The sequence below is a fragment of the Lissotriton vulgaris genome, chromosome 1_1 (assembly GCF_964263255.1).
Source record: "Lissotriton vulgaris chromosome 1_1, aLisVul1.2, whole genome shotgun sequence".
Lineage (NCBI taxonomy): Eukaryota > Metazoa > Chordata > Amphibia > Caudata > Salamandridae > Lissotriton > Lissotriton vulgaris.
The window spans coordinates 1,350,655,135-1,350,675,460 of record NC_141685.1 but is presented as its reverse complement, the minus strand read 5'-3'; the positions used below and the strand labels follow the sequence as shown (position 1 = coordinate 1,350,675,460).

At 44.2% G+C, this 20,326-nt stretch overlaps 1 protein-coding gene across 2 annotated transcripts in view; it reads right to left on the bottom strand.

Moving 5' to 3' along the window:
• LOC147749151 (zinc finger E-box-binding homeobox 1-like) overlaps positions 1-20,326 on the bottom strand; it is a 380,330-nt gene that overhangs the window by 10,394 nt on the left and 349,610 nt on the right. The gene's annotated exons all lie outside the window — the stretch shown is intronic.

Here is a 20,326-nt window from a genome sequence, read left to right as displayed (position 1 = left end):
GGGAAGGTATTCCTTAATTGCGAAGCACAATTTGCGATTCGCAATTAAGAAATACCTAGGAATCCCAATTAATATTGTGAATCCTACATACATTGCCTTTTGCGAGTCCTTAATAACGAATCGCTAAAATTCGCTATTAAGGACTCTCAAAATGCTTTCTTGATACATATGCCCCATAATATTTTAGAATGTGCTTTTAACAAGCACTTCTGTTGTTCATAGTTCTAGTTGCAGTAGTGTTGTGCCATTGTACTTCTGCAAGCGACAGGAAGTTCATATTATCCTATAAAAGTTTGAGATGCTTAGCTGAGTGACCCTACTGACCTCTCAGCCCATGGCCTGGAGCTTGCACACAGTACTTGCTATCAAGTGACTACTGCACTATCTTACAGGCAGGTCTGGCTCCAAAACGTTGTCAGAATTAAACCAATAATTAAGTTATGTAGTTACATTCTTCAGTTACAATTTTATTGGCTTTTAGCTAGGTAAATATGTTCATGACGTTTTAGAACATGAGATTTTAAAACTGTTCAATGTGTTCCTTTGCAGCGCATTTCACACTTCCCAGCATTCACTGACTATTGAGTATCTTCACGTCCTCTCTTTTCCATAGCTGCCTGCCATTCTCTCCCTCAACGCAAGGAATATCCCTGATTGTTTACCAATCTTTTTTCTGTTGATTGTGTTTGTAAGAATCCATGAAAGGCATTTATTAACATAAAATATCTCTAGAAACGTTTTTAAATGATCCCAGATGATCATCATGAAATATATATATATATATATTCACTGAAAAAACCATAGGTTATACACCATATATAGTTAGGGATTAGCATTTACAAAACCTTATTTTACTCGCACAAAACCATTGAAATTTGCATATATAGTTAGTTCCACTAACTATATATCGCGCACCCGCAATCCACTGCTAATGATGTCACATATTACATCATTCATGACATGGTCAGTGACATCATGCTAATTCCTAACTATATATGGTCTATAACCTATGGTTTTTTCAGTGAATTTTTAAGGTTTTGTAAATGCTAATTCCTAACTATATATGGTCTATAACCTATGGTTTTTTCAGTGAATTTCAATGTTTTTTTAATAGCAAATATCAAAAGCTGTAAAATGTATTCTTATTTTAACGCAAAAATATATTTTATATGTTTTGAATAAAAAAAATGTATGCATCTGCCAAACCCTGACCTCTTAATAGTGCACTGTGGTGGAAATGATTTGGGCACTATGACTGGGGTTGGTCTTGAAATGCTTTTAAAGAACACCTTTCTTCATTTGATGACACTTTTTCCCCAAACTGCCTTGGTATATTCCAATATATGTCAAAGACAGAAATGTAAGTGGTCCAACCAATTTTTTCCACAATTTGAGAAAGCACGGAAACATATGAATAAATCTGTTTCTGCTTACATGAGAGACTATGGAATGGGTTTAATATACAACAATAACTTGCGTTCCAACATTCAAGACATCTACAGAAGAGATGGTGTGCACTTCTCCGATGAAGGTAATAGAATATTCGTCCTTTATTTAAAAGTGTGCATTGGAACCTACTTGTAGGTACCTAAATTAGCCACAGAACCCAATAGCTCTTTTCAGAGCTACCCTACCTCTGATCATTCAAAACGTTTATCTTTTTCTAATTTTTTTTTTCACCAAAGTACGCTCCCCGGTTCGCTTACCGGGAAATGTTCAAAATTTTTATTTTTTTATTTTTGCATATATCAGCGTCCTAATCCCCCCTCAGAAAACCTAGAGGGTCACAAAGTGTCTACCGTGCCCCCTTCTACCCATTCCGAACATTGTTTGCCCTCCATCTTATGTCTCAATTCTACCGATACACAAAATGGAGGACTCCCGTAACGCTGCCGGTTTGCGTACCGGGGAGCGCACCGGTAAGCGTTCGATAAAAAAAGGTGGGAAAGTAATTTACAGAAAAACCACTACATACACTTGCATCAAATATAGAATAGGCCCTAATACATAGCAGTCCCTACCATTTACCCAAATTTGATGGAATTCCATCGAGAAAATTATGCTGTAAGCCTGACTAAATATCCTGAGGTAAATTACCTAACAAGACACTTATGAAGTGTTAGAATTGACAACCAATCAAAATGCTACTTTCAATATCTTCTATTATTTCATGACATTTGATTGGTTATGTACCTGAATATATATAAAGAAAGAGAGCGAAACACCGCCATTTTGAGTACTACTTCCTGAAGTACATATCAAGTGCATTTCAACTGAGAACTTAAACTTCTTTTTGAAAGGTAAGATGTTATTTTAAAAACTGCAGTATGTTCTGCACTTTAAGTTAATTAGGAAAACATTTTCTGATAGTTATATACTATCCCTCTATAATAGTTATAGAATAAGATAGACTTCTCTGTTTTAGTTATGGATGGAGTTAGGCTTGTCTTGTATAATTAAGAATTAACTTAGGCTTTATCACATACATTTTTTTATATTTCTACTTCCAGTCTGATACCATACACTGCCCAAAGATAAAATCACTGTTTAAAAAACCAAACTACCTGTCTGTACTTAAACCCAACAGTGCCCTATCTGTACTGATATATTTTTTTTTTAATTCATTTTACAGCACAAAAATGGAAAGAGAGAAAAAAAATGACATTTTTCATTTTTAAATGTATTTTGTAAACTAGTAGCAAATTGATTATAATGTAAAATCAGACTTTAAATATACTGTGCAACTTTTTTGTGTTACTTCCTTTCTTCCACTATATTATCTCCAATGTGTATTTAACATCTCTTTATCATCTCCTGCCTCCATAGTGTTTCTGCTTTCCTGACAGACTACGCTATGAATTCCATATACCACAATAACTTCTGAAACAACATGCAAGATATTTACAAAGAAAACGGTGTATTTTTATTTTTAGACTCTGCATTGGTACCTACATGTTGGTACTTAAATAAAAACAAATAAAAAAAAAAGAACAATCAAGAAACATACAATATTTGAACATTCTTTCATCCTATGTTCCCAATATTACGCTTCCCGGACCGCTTCCCGGTGCGCGTACCGAGCGCTCCCCCCGCAAAAAAACGAAAATAATTTTTTTTTTCCCCGCGGGGCCCTTTTAAAGCCCCCTCATCAAACCTAGGGGGTCAGGGAGGATATACTCCGCCCCCTTATGCTCATTTCCCCCTTTGTTTTTGCCACATCTTGTGTCTCGATCCTACCGAGACACAAGATGGCGGCCGCTCCGGACTGTTTAGAATGTTCACAGTCACCGGAGAGCCAATCCGCTTCTCCTAGCGAAGTTCCGTTACGCGTCAGGTACGCGAACCGGGGCGCTAACCGGGACGCTGCCACAGATATATCTGTTTTTTGAAACGTTAATTTCTCAAAATCCACTGGAGCACATATATTAAGACATAGCAAAGGCACGTCGGGCAAATCATATCTACAATTTTGCCTCTCGAAGCGCAAGAGCTATTGGTGGAGAAAATTACAGACGGCTAGCCTTAGTCGTGGGAGGAGCACCGCTCTGCTCACAGATACTGCAACTGTGAAGCAGAGATGCCGTGGTGAAGAACGGCTCTTCGCCCCCTGGTGCGTTGTTTCATCAAAAGAGCACAGTTTCCTGTCCCAAGTCTCCCTTCCTACTAAAGGCAATCAAAGGACTGTTATAACGATGCAGGAGCATACTACCTACTAAAGGAAGTGTCATACACACCTCACGGACTACAAATACCATTGTGCCTGATGGTGCCAGTGATGAGTAACGCCCACTGTGGGCAGCAGTTTTCAATCAATAAAAAAGATGAAACACGGAGGTGAGCTGTTTTGTGTGCTTCTGCTTTGTCCCCTGGATGAAGAGGCAGTGTGGCCTCGAAACGCGTCGGGATTCTATGAATAATTTTGGAGAAGGGAAGTGAAACTGTCAAGAGGCAAGTAAGCTAAGCGGGAGAGCAGAGACAACGCGAGTGGCCTCTCGAAGCGCAAGAGCTATTGGTGGAGAAAATATATATATATATATATATATATATATCTATATATCTATCTATATATATATATATATATATATATATATATATATATATATATATATATCCCCAGAGATCCTCCCAAGAAGGTAGGGCACTCAATGCTTCAAATGTTTTAACATACGGGTAGGCTTATAACAACAATGGTCTCTCGGGACGCATTTCAGCTTCCGCCTTCATCAACATATGTACATAAGACTTTGTCCCTTTCTATCTCGGCGTGGATGAGACTGTGCCAATCCTATGCTTAAAGACTTTGATAGAAAAGCAGACATTTGTGGTGAGCAAATGTAGTATGTCGCTGGTGTTGAGGGTACTCTATACAGGAGCTGTTTTCCATCTAAACTTGTGAACTGCCCAGTTCTCTGCTTCATTTTTTGCATAATTTATGTGTCACTCTATGTCTGAAAGGGTATTGTTTTGATATATATGTGTAAAAATACACACACGTACACGCACACACACACACACACACATATATCTTATCCAGTGGCGACTTATTGTTAGGATTGTGTTTCCATAGGAAATGCATTTTTCGTGTTGTTTAGCGCAGTTTGCCGAATCTCCACAAAACTTTTTTAAGAAGTGCTACGTTTTGGCTAGTTTAGGAATAAAAGGTTTTGCGGTGATCCGTCAAGTGGGGGGCTGAGAAAAAAGGGGGACCCAAAATGTGTTTTCCCCCTTCATTTTTCCATAGGAACTTTAGGCACAGCTACAGCCTAAGCCGCTTTACGGATTTACACCAAATATGGCAGAAAGCTAGATCTTGGTCTAGAAAGAGTTCCTTTTGTGGGTTTGGTGTAAATCCGGGACATAGCCGTTACACTGCCAGCACTGGCGTGGTCAGGGAAACTTGTGTGATTTCTCCCGCTTGGTGGGAGCATTTTCAAAACTCCAGCCATGCAGGAGTAAACACAAAGTCTGCTCCCAAATCGACGGGAGCTTTGAAAATACTTTCGCTGGTTGGGAGCACATTTTTGATATGTTTCCCTCCCCACACTGATGCAGGCTGGAATATATATCAAAATATTGCCCCCATCCGGAAGGAGTAGGATTAGTAGCTGCCCCTTCCAGATGAGAGCCATGCCAGCTCTGCTGCATGCAGGGAGCAGACTAGGACTGCGGTGGTCTTGTGGCTCCCCCGCAGCCTCCAATGAGTATTTGGGACCCCCCTGGAATGGGGTCCAAACAAGGCTTGGGGTGGGGGGGTCATCCGTCCCCCCTCCCCTTTAATTAAAATAACCAGCCCTGGGGGATGCCATCCCCAGGTCCGTTCAAGGCTCGAGGGGGGGCCATGAGGCTCCCCTGCCTTTTCATAAAATGGCTCTGGAGGATGGGGTCTCCAAGACCTAACAGGCCTCATGGAGGGGACTACTTATTTGAAGTAGTGGACATGTGGTCCCCAGGGCCCTAGTAAAGCTTGGGGAGGGGTTCAGGACGGGGGCAAGGCAGTTCCTCTCTCTTTTATAAAAATTGTCCTGAGGGATGGGGATTCACACCGCCAGGCCCTGTGGCAAACCCCCGCTGTGCACAGCCAAAGGCCAAAGGATTTGCCTGCCTTTGGGGGGCTGACCACAGGGCCTGGACACAGGCTAGACTTTGTGGCCAACTCCCCACTGCGCATAGCCGAAGGCCATGTTGCAAAATGGGGTTGGCTGCATGCGGGGTGCTGGCTGCTGAGCTTGACCACACGGCCGGGTGGGATGGATTTACATATGGTAATTACATATTACTTTACGTTAAAAAAAAAAAGAAATTTCCTGGAAAAAAACAAAGGTTAACGTAACACTATATTAGGTGGCATGATCAGTAACAACATAATGTTTTAAACTCTAAAAAACTACTGATATTCACCAGTTATTGTTATAGTTATCTCATTTAACTATAATTTGTGCCCTAAGGTAACCATAAATCGGGCCCTCACCAAACACTGCTATTTACCTTACATATTACATCACTCATGACATCTTCCATGACATCATTGGTAACATCACTGCAACATATGAAATTATTGATGAGAAAAATGTGTAGCGGGGCGTGAGTTATAGTTACTTTGCAACAACTATAATTAAAACTGGTGAATTTCAGTGGTTTTTAGAGTTTAAAACGTTACTTTGTTACTGAACATTTCACCTAACTTTAACGTTACTATAACCTTTGTGTTTTTCAGTATCCCAAAAATCCTGCACCCAGATGAGTGCAACGAACGAGTTACACCAATTGATACTCTCAAAGTTTCTTTCAATCTGACAGAAACAGATAACACGTTTCAACGGTATCACGCCGTCTTGTCACATGATTTGCAGCGTCACTCAATACATTTTACAAAGCGTTCCTAATGTAATGAAAATACTGTAACATTATATCCATGTTAACTTCCTACTTCAAAATAAAAACCACTTCGCAATCCACATAAGATGAGCACATTCTTCGTCAATCTTAGTTCATTTTTAAAACAGTGTCATGAAATTGTTACGACTTTGTTCCAACTCTATTCAAACTATACAAAGCACTCAGGGCTCATGCGCATGGAGCGCCCATTTTACAATCGGGCCCGCAAATGTGCCCTTTCATACCAATATTAATCACTGCATTACTTCCATGCGTGTTCTGCCATGGAGAAAAAAATTGGAACGCTGACCGTCGGAGAGTCAGTGTCCGATTTCCACCTCTCGGATGCTCAGGAACTGAATCTAGGCCAAAAAATCGCATCTTCCTCCAGTCCCCTCATGTTCCTCATTAAAGGTCCGGGCACTGCTGTCAATTGTGTCATTGTGAGATATTGCCTGAATGTGCTCTAATATACATTTCTGTATTGGGAAAATGGTTGAACTAATATACCATTCCCCACACGGGCAAACAATCACGTAGACCACAAATTCAGTCTTGCGCATAATGTGTTTCTTAATACCTCCTTTTTTTGCGTGTACGTGGCAGTGTTATTTCAAAGAAGTTATAGGCATATTAACAAGATGTGCGTTAAAAAACAAGCGTTGTTTTCACACGCTAATGTGTGCCTTGATAATATGGGGGGGTGGATTCAGCTTTATGATCCACACCTCCATGTTATCAATGCCTAACGCCTGGTCAGAGCAGGCGTTGGGAGACCTGCGTTAAACGAGTTTATCGCAGGTCTTTTCCTATCAACGCCTGCTTTGGTGATAGGGTGTTCCCACCTCCAACCACATTTTACATGTGGTTGGACATGGGAACGCCCACTTTGCATGTCATTAACGATGTTTCTCGCTGACATGCAAAGTAGGCTTGAGGCAGGTGTTGCAATGCCCTTGTTAATAGGGCGCTGGAAGTATTGCCGCTTTTTCGACGAATTGTGCCGAGAAAGCGGCGATACTTCAGCTTGTTAATATGCCCTTTAGTTCTGTGTTTACTTTGCACTGTCCGCTATTTATGAAACTCTTTGGCTGATTGAAGTCTGTTTTTTTTTGTTTTGGTGGAAGGATACTGTGTACTAGGAGGTCTTTGAGCGATGTGTTCCTCGGGAAAGTTAAAGATAGATTGGTTCCAAACTTTTCTTTTAAGAGCGGGTCCTGTGCCAGGATGTCCCATCTCTTTTTGAGGATCAACCTGAAATCATATGATTGCTGTGTGTATTTTGTGATGAACCTAACTGGTTATTTGCAAGTATTAGCCTTACTTTTAGTAGGCCTATATAGTGCAGCTACCATGTCAATTTGATCTGCTTTATTACTCACCAGTTTGAGTGTTTTGTCAGAGTTTCTTCTAGCTTTAAATCTCAGTTGCGTCTCTTTTTTGGCTCTATGGTAACATTCTTCAGAACTAAAGTTGACCTTGGTGAGAAGACTTTTATGAATATGAATCTGAATTAAATCTGATCCCTGATTCAGAATTGCAAAGTTGCTTAGTAATATGCAGGATCCATATCCACAGAGGCACCTAATGAAGGCCTTACTGTTCCAAGGTGCCTAGAGCTGAAGATATTCTTATCCATGGAATGAGTCTCCAAATGAGACAAATGCCTCATGTACACAGGTTATCTTGGGTAAATGGCAAGTTTCACTATGAGGAGAGACGTGATGGGCTCTCATGGGCACATTCCAGGATGGTGATCCCGATTCACGCTATTCTTCTTGTCTTGTGTGTAGGAGAGTAGGATCTGCTTTCTTTGGTTACCCCCACTTTTTGCTGTGATTCACTGATTTCTCGACTTTACTCTCTAAACTGATTGCATGTACATTAGGTACACTCTAAAGTGGTTACTGGGTCACCCTTGTGAGTCCCTAGTATAAGGTACCTTAGGTACCAAGGGCATAGGTACCCCAGAGGCCTACCAGGGGCTGGAGCCACCCATGGTAAACCTTCCAAAATGACACCACAGCTCTGCTACTGCAGCCTGGGTAAAGTGGTGCTTGCATCCATTACTTAGATATAGTATACCTATATCTACCTTTTAAAACAGACACATATAAACCTATAAGTCACTCCTATGGCAGGCATGGACAATCCTGAAGGCAGAGTTCTTGTTTTTGTGTGAGAGGGTGCCCTAGCATGAGCTGAGCCCCTCTGCAGCTTTCGGAATCCCTTCCTTATAGCTGTTCTGTGATACAGCCATACCATATACTCTTAAGTGCATTATAACCTCACGGTTAATGCCAACTTTGGAATGGCTGCATCAAAACATGTAGTGTTTGGTGTCAAACACTTTGGAATACTACCCCCCCCCCCGCCAGTTTTGGTGTCGGGGGTAGCATTCCACCCTTCTAGAGGGAGAACACATGTACACACTTATTTTCCCGGTAATAGTTAAACAGAGCCCCAGCATCACAAAATGGATGCTGCTGCCACAGCCACGAGTCTGACCTCCTGCTGCTGGACAAAACTCCGGCAGGGGAGGCTTGGACAATAGGTTTCCTGTCCAGGGAGGTGTAATAACCACCTCCCCAGACAGGTGTTAGTGTTTTGGGGCAGGGAGAGTGCATTCACTGAATGCTTTTCAGACAGTGCCTGGGGCACACAAGGTGTCCCAGTGCATTTCCCAGTTCAAACTGGTTGCTGGGGCACTCAGCCCCAGCTCTGGCATGAAACTGGACAAAGGGGAAGGGGTGTAACCACCCCCTCCCCAGCTCCTCCCATGGGACCTTAGAGTTAGTCCATCCCCTAAACTTAGTATAAGTATAGGAACCCAGCCCCTAGGACTTTAGATTACCCCTAACAAAACTCTGCAACATATATCTTGGATCTTCAAAATTCCATATCAACTGGAAGATGGAAGAAATCTCCCTTGGGGTCAAAGAGTGACTCCCCTGTTCAAACAGGCACCAAAAAAGCATCTTGCCAGTCTGCATTTTCGAGGCTCCAGCCGGATCCTGAAGAATCTGCGACACAGGACATAGACTTCTAAACATCTCTGAGGCCGACACGAGTCCCCAGCAAAACTGAGACCTGTAGCCATCACGAGAGACGTGGGACCATAACTCCTGGACATCCAGCACATTTGCTAGTGCATCAACTTCCCAAGCTTTCCCGAAGTTGTGCATTGGGCTACTTGTAGTCCAAGCCCTGAGCACTTTTTGCACTGAAGTTTGTGAGCCTCCACTCCACAAGTGTTCCGTGGGCCCGCTTCCTGCATTTCTGCTTGAGGCCCCTTCACGAACCCTGGTCCGTCGACTGGTGAGTCCCCAGGAATTAAACTCTTTTGTTTTTTAGGCTTTCCTGGTTGCTCCAGACGTGCCCTGAATCCCCATCCAAAAGGTGAGTCTCTCAGACCTTGCTGGTCTGCACCAAAGCCAATCTTTCTATTCTGCGTGGATTGTTGTTGCTAAGGCTTGTTGGGTCCAATCTGGATACCAACACTGCAGCACTTGACATCTGACATGGGACAGCTCGAATCCAGCTCCTGGTGCCTCCTGGTCCTCGTGGCTGAAGAGTCCAGCTTCGGCTACATCACCTGAAATCACCAGACAAAGGCTGGCATCCTCTTGTCGCCTTCCTGGTCACTGGTTCGTGACCAGTGACCCTGATTCTGTCCCCTCTACTGTCAGGTTCTTCAGATCTCCAATCCACCCTTGGATCCATTTGGACACTCTTCCACTGGTCGCCTGCAGCACTTCTTTGCAGCTCTCCATAAGAAACGACACGAAACGCGACACGAAAAAACACCTATGCACCCGGCTTCCCTGGGTGAGGTAACACGAGTACTTTGGTGCTCCCGTGGGTCTTGACTCTCAAACTGTTCAGTACTGAAGGGGTTTCTTCCTAGTCCACTCCTAAGTGTCCTTATTCTTTAAAAATCTAATCGCGACTTTCTACATAGAAGTCAATGGTGATTCGTGGCTGTGTTTGGACACTGCACGCGTCCCCCGTGGGTCTCCTGCGTCCCTACCTTGGGTGCTTCCTGGTTGCCCCAGTGGTTCTACAGGCCCTAGGCCTTGCTTCTATCTCTCTCGAGGTTCTTATACCACTTTCTTAGTATATGGTTTGTGAGGCCCCTAGGGCAAAACGTATACTGAGCTAATTTACTGTGTGCTATTTAAGTAATTGTATTGTACTTTTTCCTCTAGCCTCATAAAGAGACTAGAAGGGTGTGTTTAGAATAAATGCAGATATTTTATATATATACCTGGTGTGTTTCTCCTTTCATTTGGTCACTCATGAGATTATAGACTGGTAAAATAAGCTGCTTTACATTCCTTCAAGACTTAGCCTGAAGGCTGCTCTCCACAGCTTCCACTAGGATAGCTTTCTATAAAGGTTGTCTTAAACCTACCATCAATAAGGGTCGTTTGGACTGGTGCAAGGTGCCCACTAGAATAGTGGACAGCATATGCCAATCCAACTTCTCACATTTTATGCTTAAGAACCTTCTCCTTGCATCTGCTGCATTTATTACATGTTTCTTCCGAATCTCATTTTTTGTTCCTTTTGTGAGACCTACCTCACCTTATTTTATGCAAACTTGGCCAAGCTCCACATTTCTCTAATCTACCATCAACTTATTTCCCCAAACTCAGCTTGCTTTGTAGTGCCTCTAACAACTGCCCTTACCATGTGCCACCTGAGTAACCTGCCATGTTTGTCTTCCTTTTTTTTTAGTTTATGCTAGGATGTGTTTGCTGTTTGTCATGGTGGTTGTTTTCTTCACTGCTTAAGTCTGAGTTTTTCCGGTTGTTCTTAGGTTAGCTTTTATTACAGTTAAGTTTGACCTCTTTTAGAAGTATTTCTAGATAATGCTATACTTGGGTATGACTATGTTTCACTAGAAGTTTCCTGCATCTAATGTACTTTGCTCCTGCTCTGCTAATTACAATGTATTGTTAATGATAGTCAGTTGGGAAAATGTTTTTTTGGGTAAGCTTATACATAAATCCATGAAAACATTATCTATAGTTCATAAATAAATAGACTGCTCAAACAATTACTTCTGATAGAGACTTATAGCCCAGGATTCCTCATCTTTTGAATATTCCCCAGGTGTCCGACTGGATCTGGAATCTTTTCAGTAATTCCTCTACGTGCAGGAAGGTGGCGCCTTGGGGCTCCACACTGACACCGCTATACTCTGGAAATTATGTGTGGAGCCGAAATAGGCTCCACTCCCACATGCTGATGTCTGTACCTTTCTTTCCACGCCACCAGATGTGTATCCAGAGCGATCTCTTTCGTCCTTTAGAGACACTTATCATGATATTTTCTACAGTGTGGAAAGGATGTTACCCCCCTAAAACGACAGGTCTTAGGCCCCATAGGGACTGTTGCAAACAAATGTCTGTGACAGTTCCCCAAGGTGTGCGTGTTGTGCCTAGGTTAAGGTTGCAGCTTCAAGACCTGCAGTTACTGCGCCATGATGTCCCAAAGGCCACCCAGGACCCCAAGGTGAATCTTTACATCAACAAGCATAAGAAGGCTTCTTGCCGATCTAAGTCGCCGTACAAGTCCAAGTTCGGCTCTGGTACGGTTCCTGCTCCAGGAGTCGCTGAAGCCCCTCCAGAGTCCGGCCTTCATTGCAATCCAAATTGTCTGGTAAGTCCAAAAAGAAACACAAGAAAATGAAGCCAGACTCTGTTCCCTTCTGCCACTTTCATTTGCCTCAGCAGGTGTAGGTATGTTACAATGGCTCTCACTCCTGGAGTTGCATGATTTTGGAGCTGATCCTGAAACCTTTTCTGGCACACACAAGTTTCCAGGGCCATCTGTCACTCCTCAACAGATCAAAGAGTTCTGCAGAGCCAAGCTCTTCAGATCCTTGGAAAATCTTTCTGACATGCCTTCTTGCCAAAAGGAGTAGAGAGTTCCTCCATCTGGAGTACCATTAGTTGGTGCCAATTTCATCCCCAGAGCCCATCTCAATGCCTCTGGCTCTGGTCCACATCCTACCTTTGGTGCCACAGTCCACGCCAGTCTATGGACTTCAACATCGATACCAAATCCATTGACACCGAATGAGAAAATGACATAGTGTTGTCTGATTTAGAGTCAGCGCAAGTTCGATGTCAACCTGCATTACGCCTGACAATAGTTGAGGCGCCGCTCCCTTCATTTGACCTGCAGCCCTCACAAGGTAGACAACACATCCTACACTCACTTTTTGGCATTGACATCAACAGTGATTATGACGTGGATGATGAGTTTGCTCAGCCCTATCAAGACAATAGTTGGTATGATGACTTGCACAAGGCTATAAGTCTCCATACCTCACCTGAAATGGGTCTTCTCTCGGACCCATTTCAAAATCCTCTCAGTTCGTTCTATGTCCTTGACCTCCAGCTTCTCACCTTGGAGGGCAAGCTTAAAGTGTTGACAGAAGTTCTCCAGCCAAAATTATCAGAGACCCTTTTACCATTTAATGAGGCACTTAATGATACCTTATTGGGGCTTGGACCAGACCTTGCTCCAGTTATCCAATCAACAGGCAAAATTGCAAGACTTGACAGCTCTGCCTGGACGACCTTGCGTTCCTCTCTCAGCATCCTCACCCTGAAAGTCTTAGGGGTGCAAGCGTCCACGATAGAGTGTCTAAAAGGGTGGAAACATTTCAGAAGGAAGTTGTTTCTTCCACCAGCCTGGCTCGCTGATCAGTAAAAGCCAGCTGTCTCCTGGACTGCTATTCCCTTGCTCTTTGGAACTCAGTGGCTCATGTCCTCCCTGGTGTCCCCGAAGATCTGTGACCTGTCCTTGCTTAGATATCCTGGACGGTCATAATGTGGCCAAGTTCATCATTTGTTTTGACTTGAACACCACCTAATGCATCGGGCGAGCTATTGGTATCAGTGTTTCCATTCCCACCATGCATGGCTGCGATCAGCTGGGTTCTCAGGCGATGTTGAGCCCTCTCTTATGTACATGTCGACAACACAACTCACCTTTTTGTGACAAGGCTGATTCTGCTTTAGAGTGATTTAAACAGAGCAGCACTACTACACATTCTCTGGGCTTATCTAACTTGGCTCTCCAACTGCACCAGCCTTATCTCTACTTCCGCAGATTTGATAGAGCTGTGCCGTACCACTAGTCTGTCCAGTCTCAGCAAGGAACCCAACAGTTTTGTGACCAAGGCCTTGGTGCCCACCACCCGGGCTGCCAAGATCAACAGGCCACCTAGTCCACTGCCATTCTGCAGCCACACCTGCTAAACCCCTTTAGCGTACCATTAGGGGAGCACTTCTGCCCAGTGGGAGGAAGGATCCAATGATTCTTCCCGGGTCGGTAAGCTTTACCATCAGACAATTGGGTCTTACAGGGGTTATGCCTTACCCTTCCTCTATTCTCTGATGCACCTTCCACCATCCCCCCAGTGACTGACGGACGGCCATCTCTCCATTTAGCAGCAGGAAATGTAAGTTCCTTTGGCCAAAGGGACTATTGAGAGGGGGCAAGTATTAGAAGAAGTAGATGTGGTTGTTATTTCTGCTACTTTCTGGTGCCCAAGAAGGGTGGAAGCCTACATCCTATGCCATACCTGAGTCCCCTCAATGTTTTCCGCTGGAAGGAGAAATTCTGAATTTTCACCCTGGCAAGGTCTTGTCTGGTCTCGACCCTGGAGACTGGATGGTGGGGTTGGATCTGTAGGAAGACTATTTCCATATACCCATCCTGCCGGCCCATCAGTGCTACCTATGGTTCATGGTAGGACAGGAGCATTTTTGGTTCACTGCAATCCCCTTTTGTTTCAACGGTGCCCCTCAGGTGTTCATGAAAATGACGGAGGTAGTGGCAGCACAGTTTTGGAGGTCAGAGGTGGCATTCTTCCCCTACCTCGACGACTGGATGTTGAAGAAGGGCTCACCACAGGCAGTCATCAATAACCTTCAGAGTATGGTGAACCTCCTCTCATCTTTGTGCTTCACTATCAATGTGCCAGTGTCACACCTGACTCCTTCTTCGATGCTCCCTTTCATCTGAACCATTCTAAACATGGTTCAGTTTCATGACTTTCCCCCAGGAAAGGGAAACCTGGACATCCAAACTATGCTCTCAATCTTTCAGCCTCGGTCCTGGATTTCAGTGAGGTCAACTCTGAGGCTGTTGAAGCTGATGGCCTGTTGCATTCTGCTGATCGAACACACCAGGTGGCATGTGCAGGTGCTGAAGTGGGATCTGAAGTCTCAGTGGCCCTAACATCAAAGGGACCTCTCAGATGATGTTCAGATTTTGGAGTAGACTGCAAAAGATCTGCAGTAGTGGTTACTGGACAACAAGTGGGTCTGCAGCAGACCCCTCTCTATTCCCCACCCAGAGTTGACAGTTGTAACTGCTTCTGGGTTGGGGTGGCCATCTGGGAGAGGTGGAAATCAGAGGCCTCTGGTCTTCAGAGGAGTCCCTGTTCTGTACCAGCCTTCTACAGCTGAGGTTTGTTCAACATGGCGTTGAAAGTCTTCCTTCCATCCATCAAAGGGAGGTTGATAGAGGTGCTCACTGACACCACCACCACCATGTAGTCCTGCAACATACAGGGTGGGGTGGGATCATAGCCCCTCTGCCAGAAAGCTCTGCACCTCTGGAAATGGCTGGAGTACCAAGGGATATTCCTGGTGGTTAACCGCTTGGCATAATCTTTGAAGGGCAAGGCGGGTGTTCTCAGCCGCCGATGTCTAGTGGAGCACGAGTGGCAGTTGCATCCGGATGTGGTGCAAGGTCTCTTACGTGCATGGGAAGAAATTTGGCTCAATCTATTTGCCACTGCCAAGGAGTTTCCAAGGTGTCCCTCGCTCAGTGATGCGTTTCACCTCAAGTGGCACTCAGGGCCCCTTTTCCTTTTTGCCAGTACCACTCCTGCCACAAGTTCTTAAGAAAATAAGGACTGACCAGGCCCAAGTCATCCTATTGGAACCATATTGGGCATGGAGAGTATGGTATCCAGAGCTCCTGGACTTGAGCATGTGTCCTCTGTGCAGGATGCCCCTCTGGGAGGATCTGCTGCGCAGCAGTAGGGCCAGGTTCTACACCAGAAACTTTTCAAGTTCCACCTTCATGCTTGGAAATTGAGGGGTGACAGCTGAACAACTTCAATCTTCTTCCAGAGGTGGTTGATGTCATCTTTGCAGCCATGCATGCCTTGGCGAAAACTATACATGAGAATAAACGAAAGGTAGGAGGCGCACTCAAAAGGATCAAGGAGGCTATGTTATTATTCAAAAAGTTCTCTTCTTTATTTCGGTAATTATACCAGATAAAACAGCCAACGCGTTTCGTTACAGTACGTAACTTCGTCAGGGCATAAATTCAAAACTTCAAAAAATGGCCCAATGAGACCCTGTGTGTGGAAATTCATACACGTAAGGTTTTCAAGTGCCTTAGGACAACAGGCACTTGGAGTGTGCAGCACCACAATTATAAATTTGATAAATATTTTAGTTTTGGTTGTGCTTAACCTTGGTCAGGTTGTCCTGTTCTTCATGTTCTATTTGCAAAAACTATACATGCCTGTCATTGGGACAAATTTGTGGCTTGGTGAGGCATTCGCGGCATGTACCCCCCTCCAGGTAAAGGTTTGTGACTTTTTGTTATTTGTTTTGGCACTCAGCCACCAAAGCTTTTCTCTGGGCACTGCTGAAAAGTATCTGTTGGCTCTTACTTCTTATGCACGGTTGCCACACCAGCCTTCGTTGTTTAAGTCTCCAGTTATTATGCTTTTTTAAAAGGGTTACAACATCTGTTTCCTCCCTCCCTCTTTGTGATGCCACAGTGGGACCTTAATTTGGTCCTTACATTCCTGGTATGTATTCCCCTCGAGCCCATTTACAGCTTCTACTTGCGGCTTCTCACACTGAAGTCTGTTCCTTGTTGGCATTATATTGGCTCTTGAAGGTAAATAGAGCTGAAAGCTCTTTTTGTCAATGCACAATATACCACCCTTTTCCCAGACAAAGTACTTCTGTGGACACAAGCATCTTTCTTACCAAAAGTTGTGATGCTGTTCCACGTCATTTAATCCATCGACCTGCCTGCATCCCATGCTCTGCCTCACACCGCTAAGTAGGAGGGGAGACTCCATCAATTGGACCCCAAGAGAGCACTGAGAGTTTGCGTAGATCGTACCAAAGAACACCAGGTGGACGATCAACTTTTTGTGGGATTCGCTGGAAGGATAAAAGCCAGTCAGTGCAGAAGAGAACGATCTCCCACTGGATCGTGATCTGTATTAAGATCTGCTAGGCATTGTGTAAAAAGAAGCCTCATTCTACCAGGGCCCCATTCTACCAGGCCAAAGCTGCTACAACTGTGTTAGCAGCTACTGCCACTGGTGTGGCACACGGGTTACCCTTGCTAGACATTTGACAGGTCGCTACATGAGTATCCCTCCATACGTTCACGTAGTACGATTGACCTGCCAGTCAGATCTGCTGAGAAGGCAATTTTGCCCACTTGGTCCTGCAGGATTTTCTGGTTTTGGTCCATTCAAAGACCCACTTCCATTTAGATGCTGGTTTGGTATTGATTCAAAAGGTGAGGAATCTGTGGCTAGAACTCTCTTTAAGAAGAACAAGTTACTTACCTATGCTCTTCCTGCTAGAGACTCTATCAAGCTCAAATTCCTAACTGACCCGGTGAACCTCCCCGTTCCATGAGTGGACTCTACCCTTTAATTATATCCAAAGTCTAGGAATCTGCACACTGGTCACATCAGTTTGCTTTTGGGGCTGTGCATTTGGGGTCGTGGACAATTTTGAAAGGAACTGACGTCAACACACAGGAGTGGCGCCTATTTTTTCCCCTATCCTTATTGAAATTTTTGGGATGATATAAACACAGATAGCCACTCCAAGTGATAAACCAAGAAAGAAAGTCATTGATTGCAGCAGTACAGTTGGAGCAGATGTCACTCATACAGCATCAAAATACAGAAGATCAATAGTAGAAAATCATTGTAAACATGGGATATAAAAAAAAACCAAGAGAAAACAGTAAACCAACAAACATCATAAGGCCTACTTCTGAGCATCTGTTGCAATGACTTCGAAGTGTGGAAAACCAAGTGCCAGTCCTCGTGAGATGGACATTGTCATGCTTCCTGGATGGAAATGCAATGATCTGCCAGATGGCACTGACTACGATCCCAAGTCAGAGGCAGAGTCACTCTGAAAAGCATGTAACAAGCCATCCCAATCAGTGGCTACAGCACCTTGCAGAAGGCCCCACAACTCCTCTCTATGTAATACAGCTGATTCCGCTGCGGCCATTACACCACTGCTGTCTGGCATAGTGCCAGTCAAGGTAGTGACACCTATTCCGGAAGAGAGCGGTGCCAGAGCGGGCCGCAGCTGATTCCGCTGCGGCCATTACACCACTGCTGTCTGGCATAGTGCCAGTCCAGCAGGGCCGGCTCTAGGCATGTGCAAGCTGTGCACCTGCACAGGGCCACCAAACCCCAGGGGCCCCCACGCCAATATATATCCTTAATATATTAATCCTCTGAGGATGGATACATATTTGCGTGGTGGCCCCTGGCAGGGATTTGGCGGCCTCTGGCTCTGTTCCACTTCTTAACACCCTGACCCCCTCCCCTCTTTACTGGCCTGCGCGCTCCGCCCCGCCCGGACCCCCTCTTCCAGGGCGCCCTACCTACGCTCTCTGCCCAGGGCCACCATGAGCCTAGAGCCGGCCCTGAGTCCAGGTAGAAGCACCTATTCCGGAGCAGAGCGGTGCCAGTGCGAAGCCACACAGTGTCACCTACTGGCGTGCAGAGGTACTGCTCAAAAGTTTGCGGATCCAGTCTGACACCTGGGGAATATTCAAAAAGTGAGGATTCCACAGCTAGACAGAATCTTTACCAGAAAGAGCATCTGAAGGCAAGCAACTTGTTCATCACAGCTAGAACCCCACAATATGTACATAATCCATTATAATGGATATGAACAGAAATAGGCTTATGTACATTTTAAAGGCAACTTTGCTCTAAAAATCAGGTTATGATGAAAAACGTGATATACCCATAAACAAATCCCTTAACAATCAGTTAAAGTAAAAAAAAAAGTTTTCATTTGTCATAATAGCCTCCTTTAGAAAGGACGTATCTGTCGTTATTTATACCAATTCTTCTGTCTACCAAAGATAAGAAGGTCAAACGTTGAGATTGAGTCATCAACTTTTTAAGCATCTCTGATGAGTGCACCAGAAGTGGACAACAAATTGTGCATTGAATAACTTGTGCAACTGGATAAATGAATACACTGTTCTTAGTCGAGACACAATAATGTATAGCCTCCATCACTTGTCCAATGTTATTCCTACTAATAAGGGCTAGCAGTCACATACTTTTTGCTTTTACCAAGAAAGGGCAAAAACATGGACTTATGAGAACGCATTTTTTATCTCATTGAAACAAGGGGAAAAAACAAAAAAACTCTATAACACAAGTATCTCATTGTTTGTATTTCCAGAGAGATAATCCCCAGTTTAATCAAAAACACAAAGCCCTCCCTGATGGGTGAAATAATATTTACAGATAGGGATCCAGATTAGACTTAATTTAATGATAGGTTGAACCCTTCCTAGACAATCTCAATCTTTGCCCACATCTTCAAAACCATAATCCTAATATTCGATTTTGATATTCAGTGAACTGTGTGCCATACGCGATCCATACCCTAAAGTTTACTTAAGATCCCTTATGTCATCATCAGAACAGTTTATTTCATTAACAAAAGATCATTAAAACCGGCACAGGCCATGTATCAGCAATGGGAGGGACCCTGGCTGGATCTGAGAATGTGCAATGTCAAAACCTTTGGGCGCTGGAGTTTCCAAGAAGGCTTTCTCTCTCTCTGAGACGCATTCTGGATAGAGTGAAGCACATGACTCTTGTATGCCTTCCCACTGCTGCCTCTCCTGCGCTGCATTTTGAAGAAGTTCAGGAACCACCGAGCCCAAGTCATCCAAGTGGTTCCTAGACTGGGCCAGGAGAGTATTATGTTATGTGTATTTTTAAAGAGCTCTATGACCCACAAGGACATCCTGGCACTAAGCAGTTGTGTGTGCCAAGCCCTGCCTATGGTTGGTTGATTAATTGAAAAGCCAGGTCCTCAACTTCTTGCAAATTTCAAGAAGAAGGACGAGTCTCTGATGTGGAGTCGGAGGTTGTTCCACGCTCTAGGAGCGATGTAAGAGAACACCTGTCCTCCTGATCTGGCGTTGTGTATGTGTAGAATGTGTGTGAATAGAAGTCATGCAGAGTGGAAGTGTCAGGGCTGTTGGTGGAAGGAGATGCGAATGCTCAGGCAGGTAAAACCTAAGTTGTGTAGTGCCTTGAGAGTCTTTGTGAGGAGTTTGAATTGAGCATGCTTGTATATCGGGAGTCAGTGTGATTCCCAGAGGTGTGGTGTGATGTGAGTTGTGCGTGGGAGGTTGAGGATGAGTTTGTCTGCCAAGTTCTGGATGGTTTGTAGTCTTCTAATGAGTTTCTTGGTGGTGCCGGCATAGAAGGTGTTTCCATAGTACAACTTGCTGGTGACTAGGGCGTGAGTGAAAGATTTTCTCGTGTTCCTTAGGGTGTGGTGCAAGTCTGAGTTCAGCCAGCAATTAGTTGCAATCCCATGGTGAGGTGGTCTTGCCAAAGAAGCACTACTTCTGTCTTGATTGATATTGAGCTTAAGACAGTTGGCTTTTGTACAGTTAGCGACTTCGGTCATGCAGGCGCTGAACTTGTTTCTTTTGTTGGGGTGTTGTCTGAGAGGGAGAGTATGAGTTGCATGTCATATACATAGGAGAGGATGTTGCGGTCATGTGTGCAGATGACGTTGGCCAGAGGGGATGATGCATGTGTTGAAGAGGGTGGACTGAGTGATGCACCTTGAGGCCCTCCACAGAT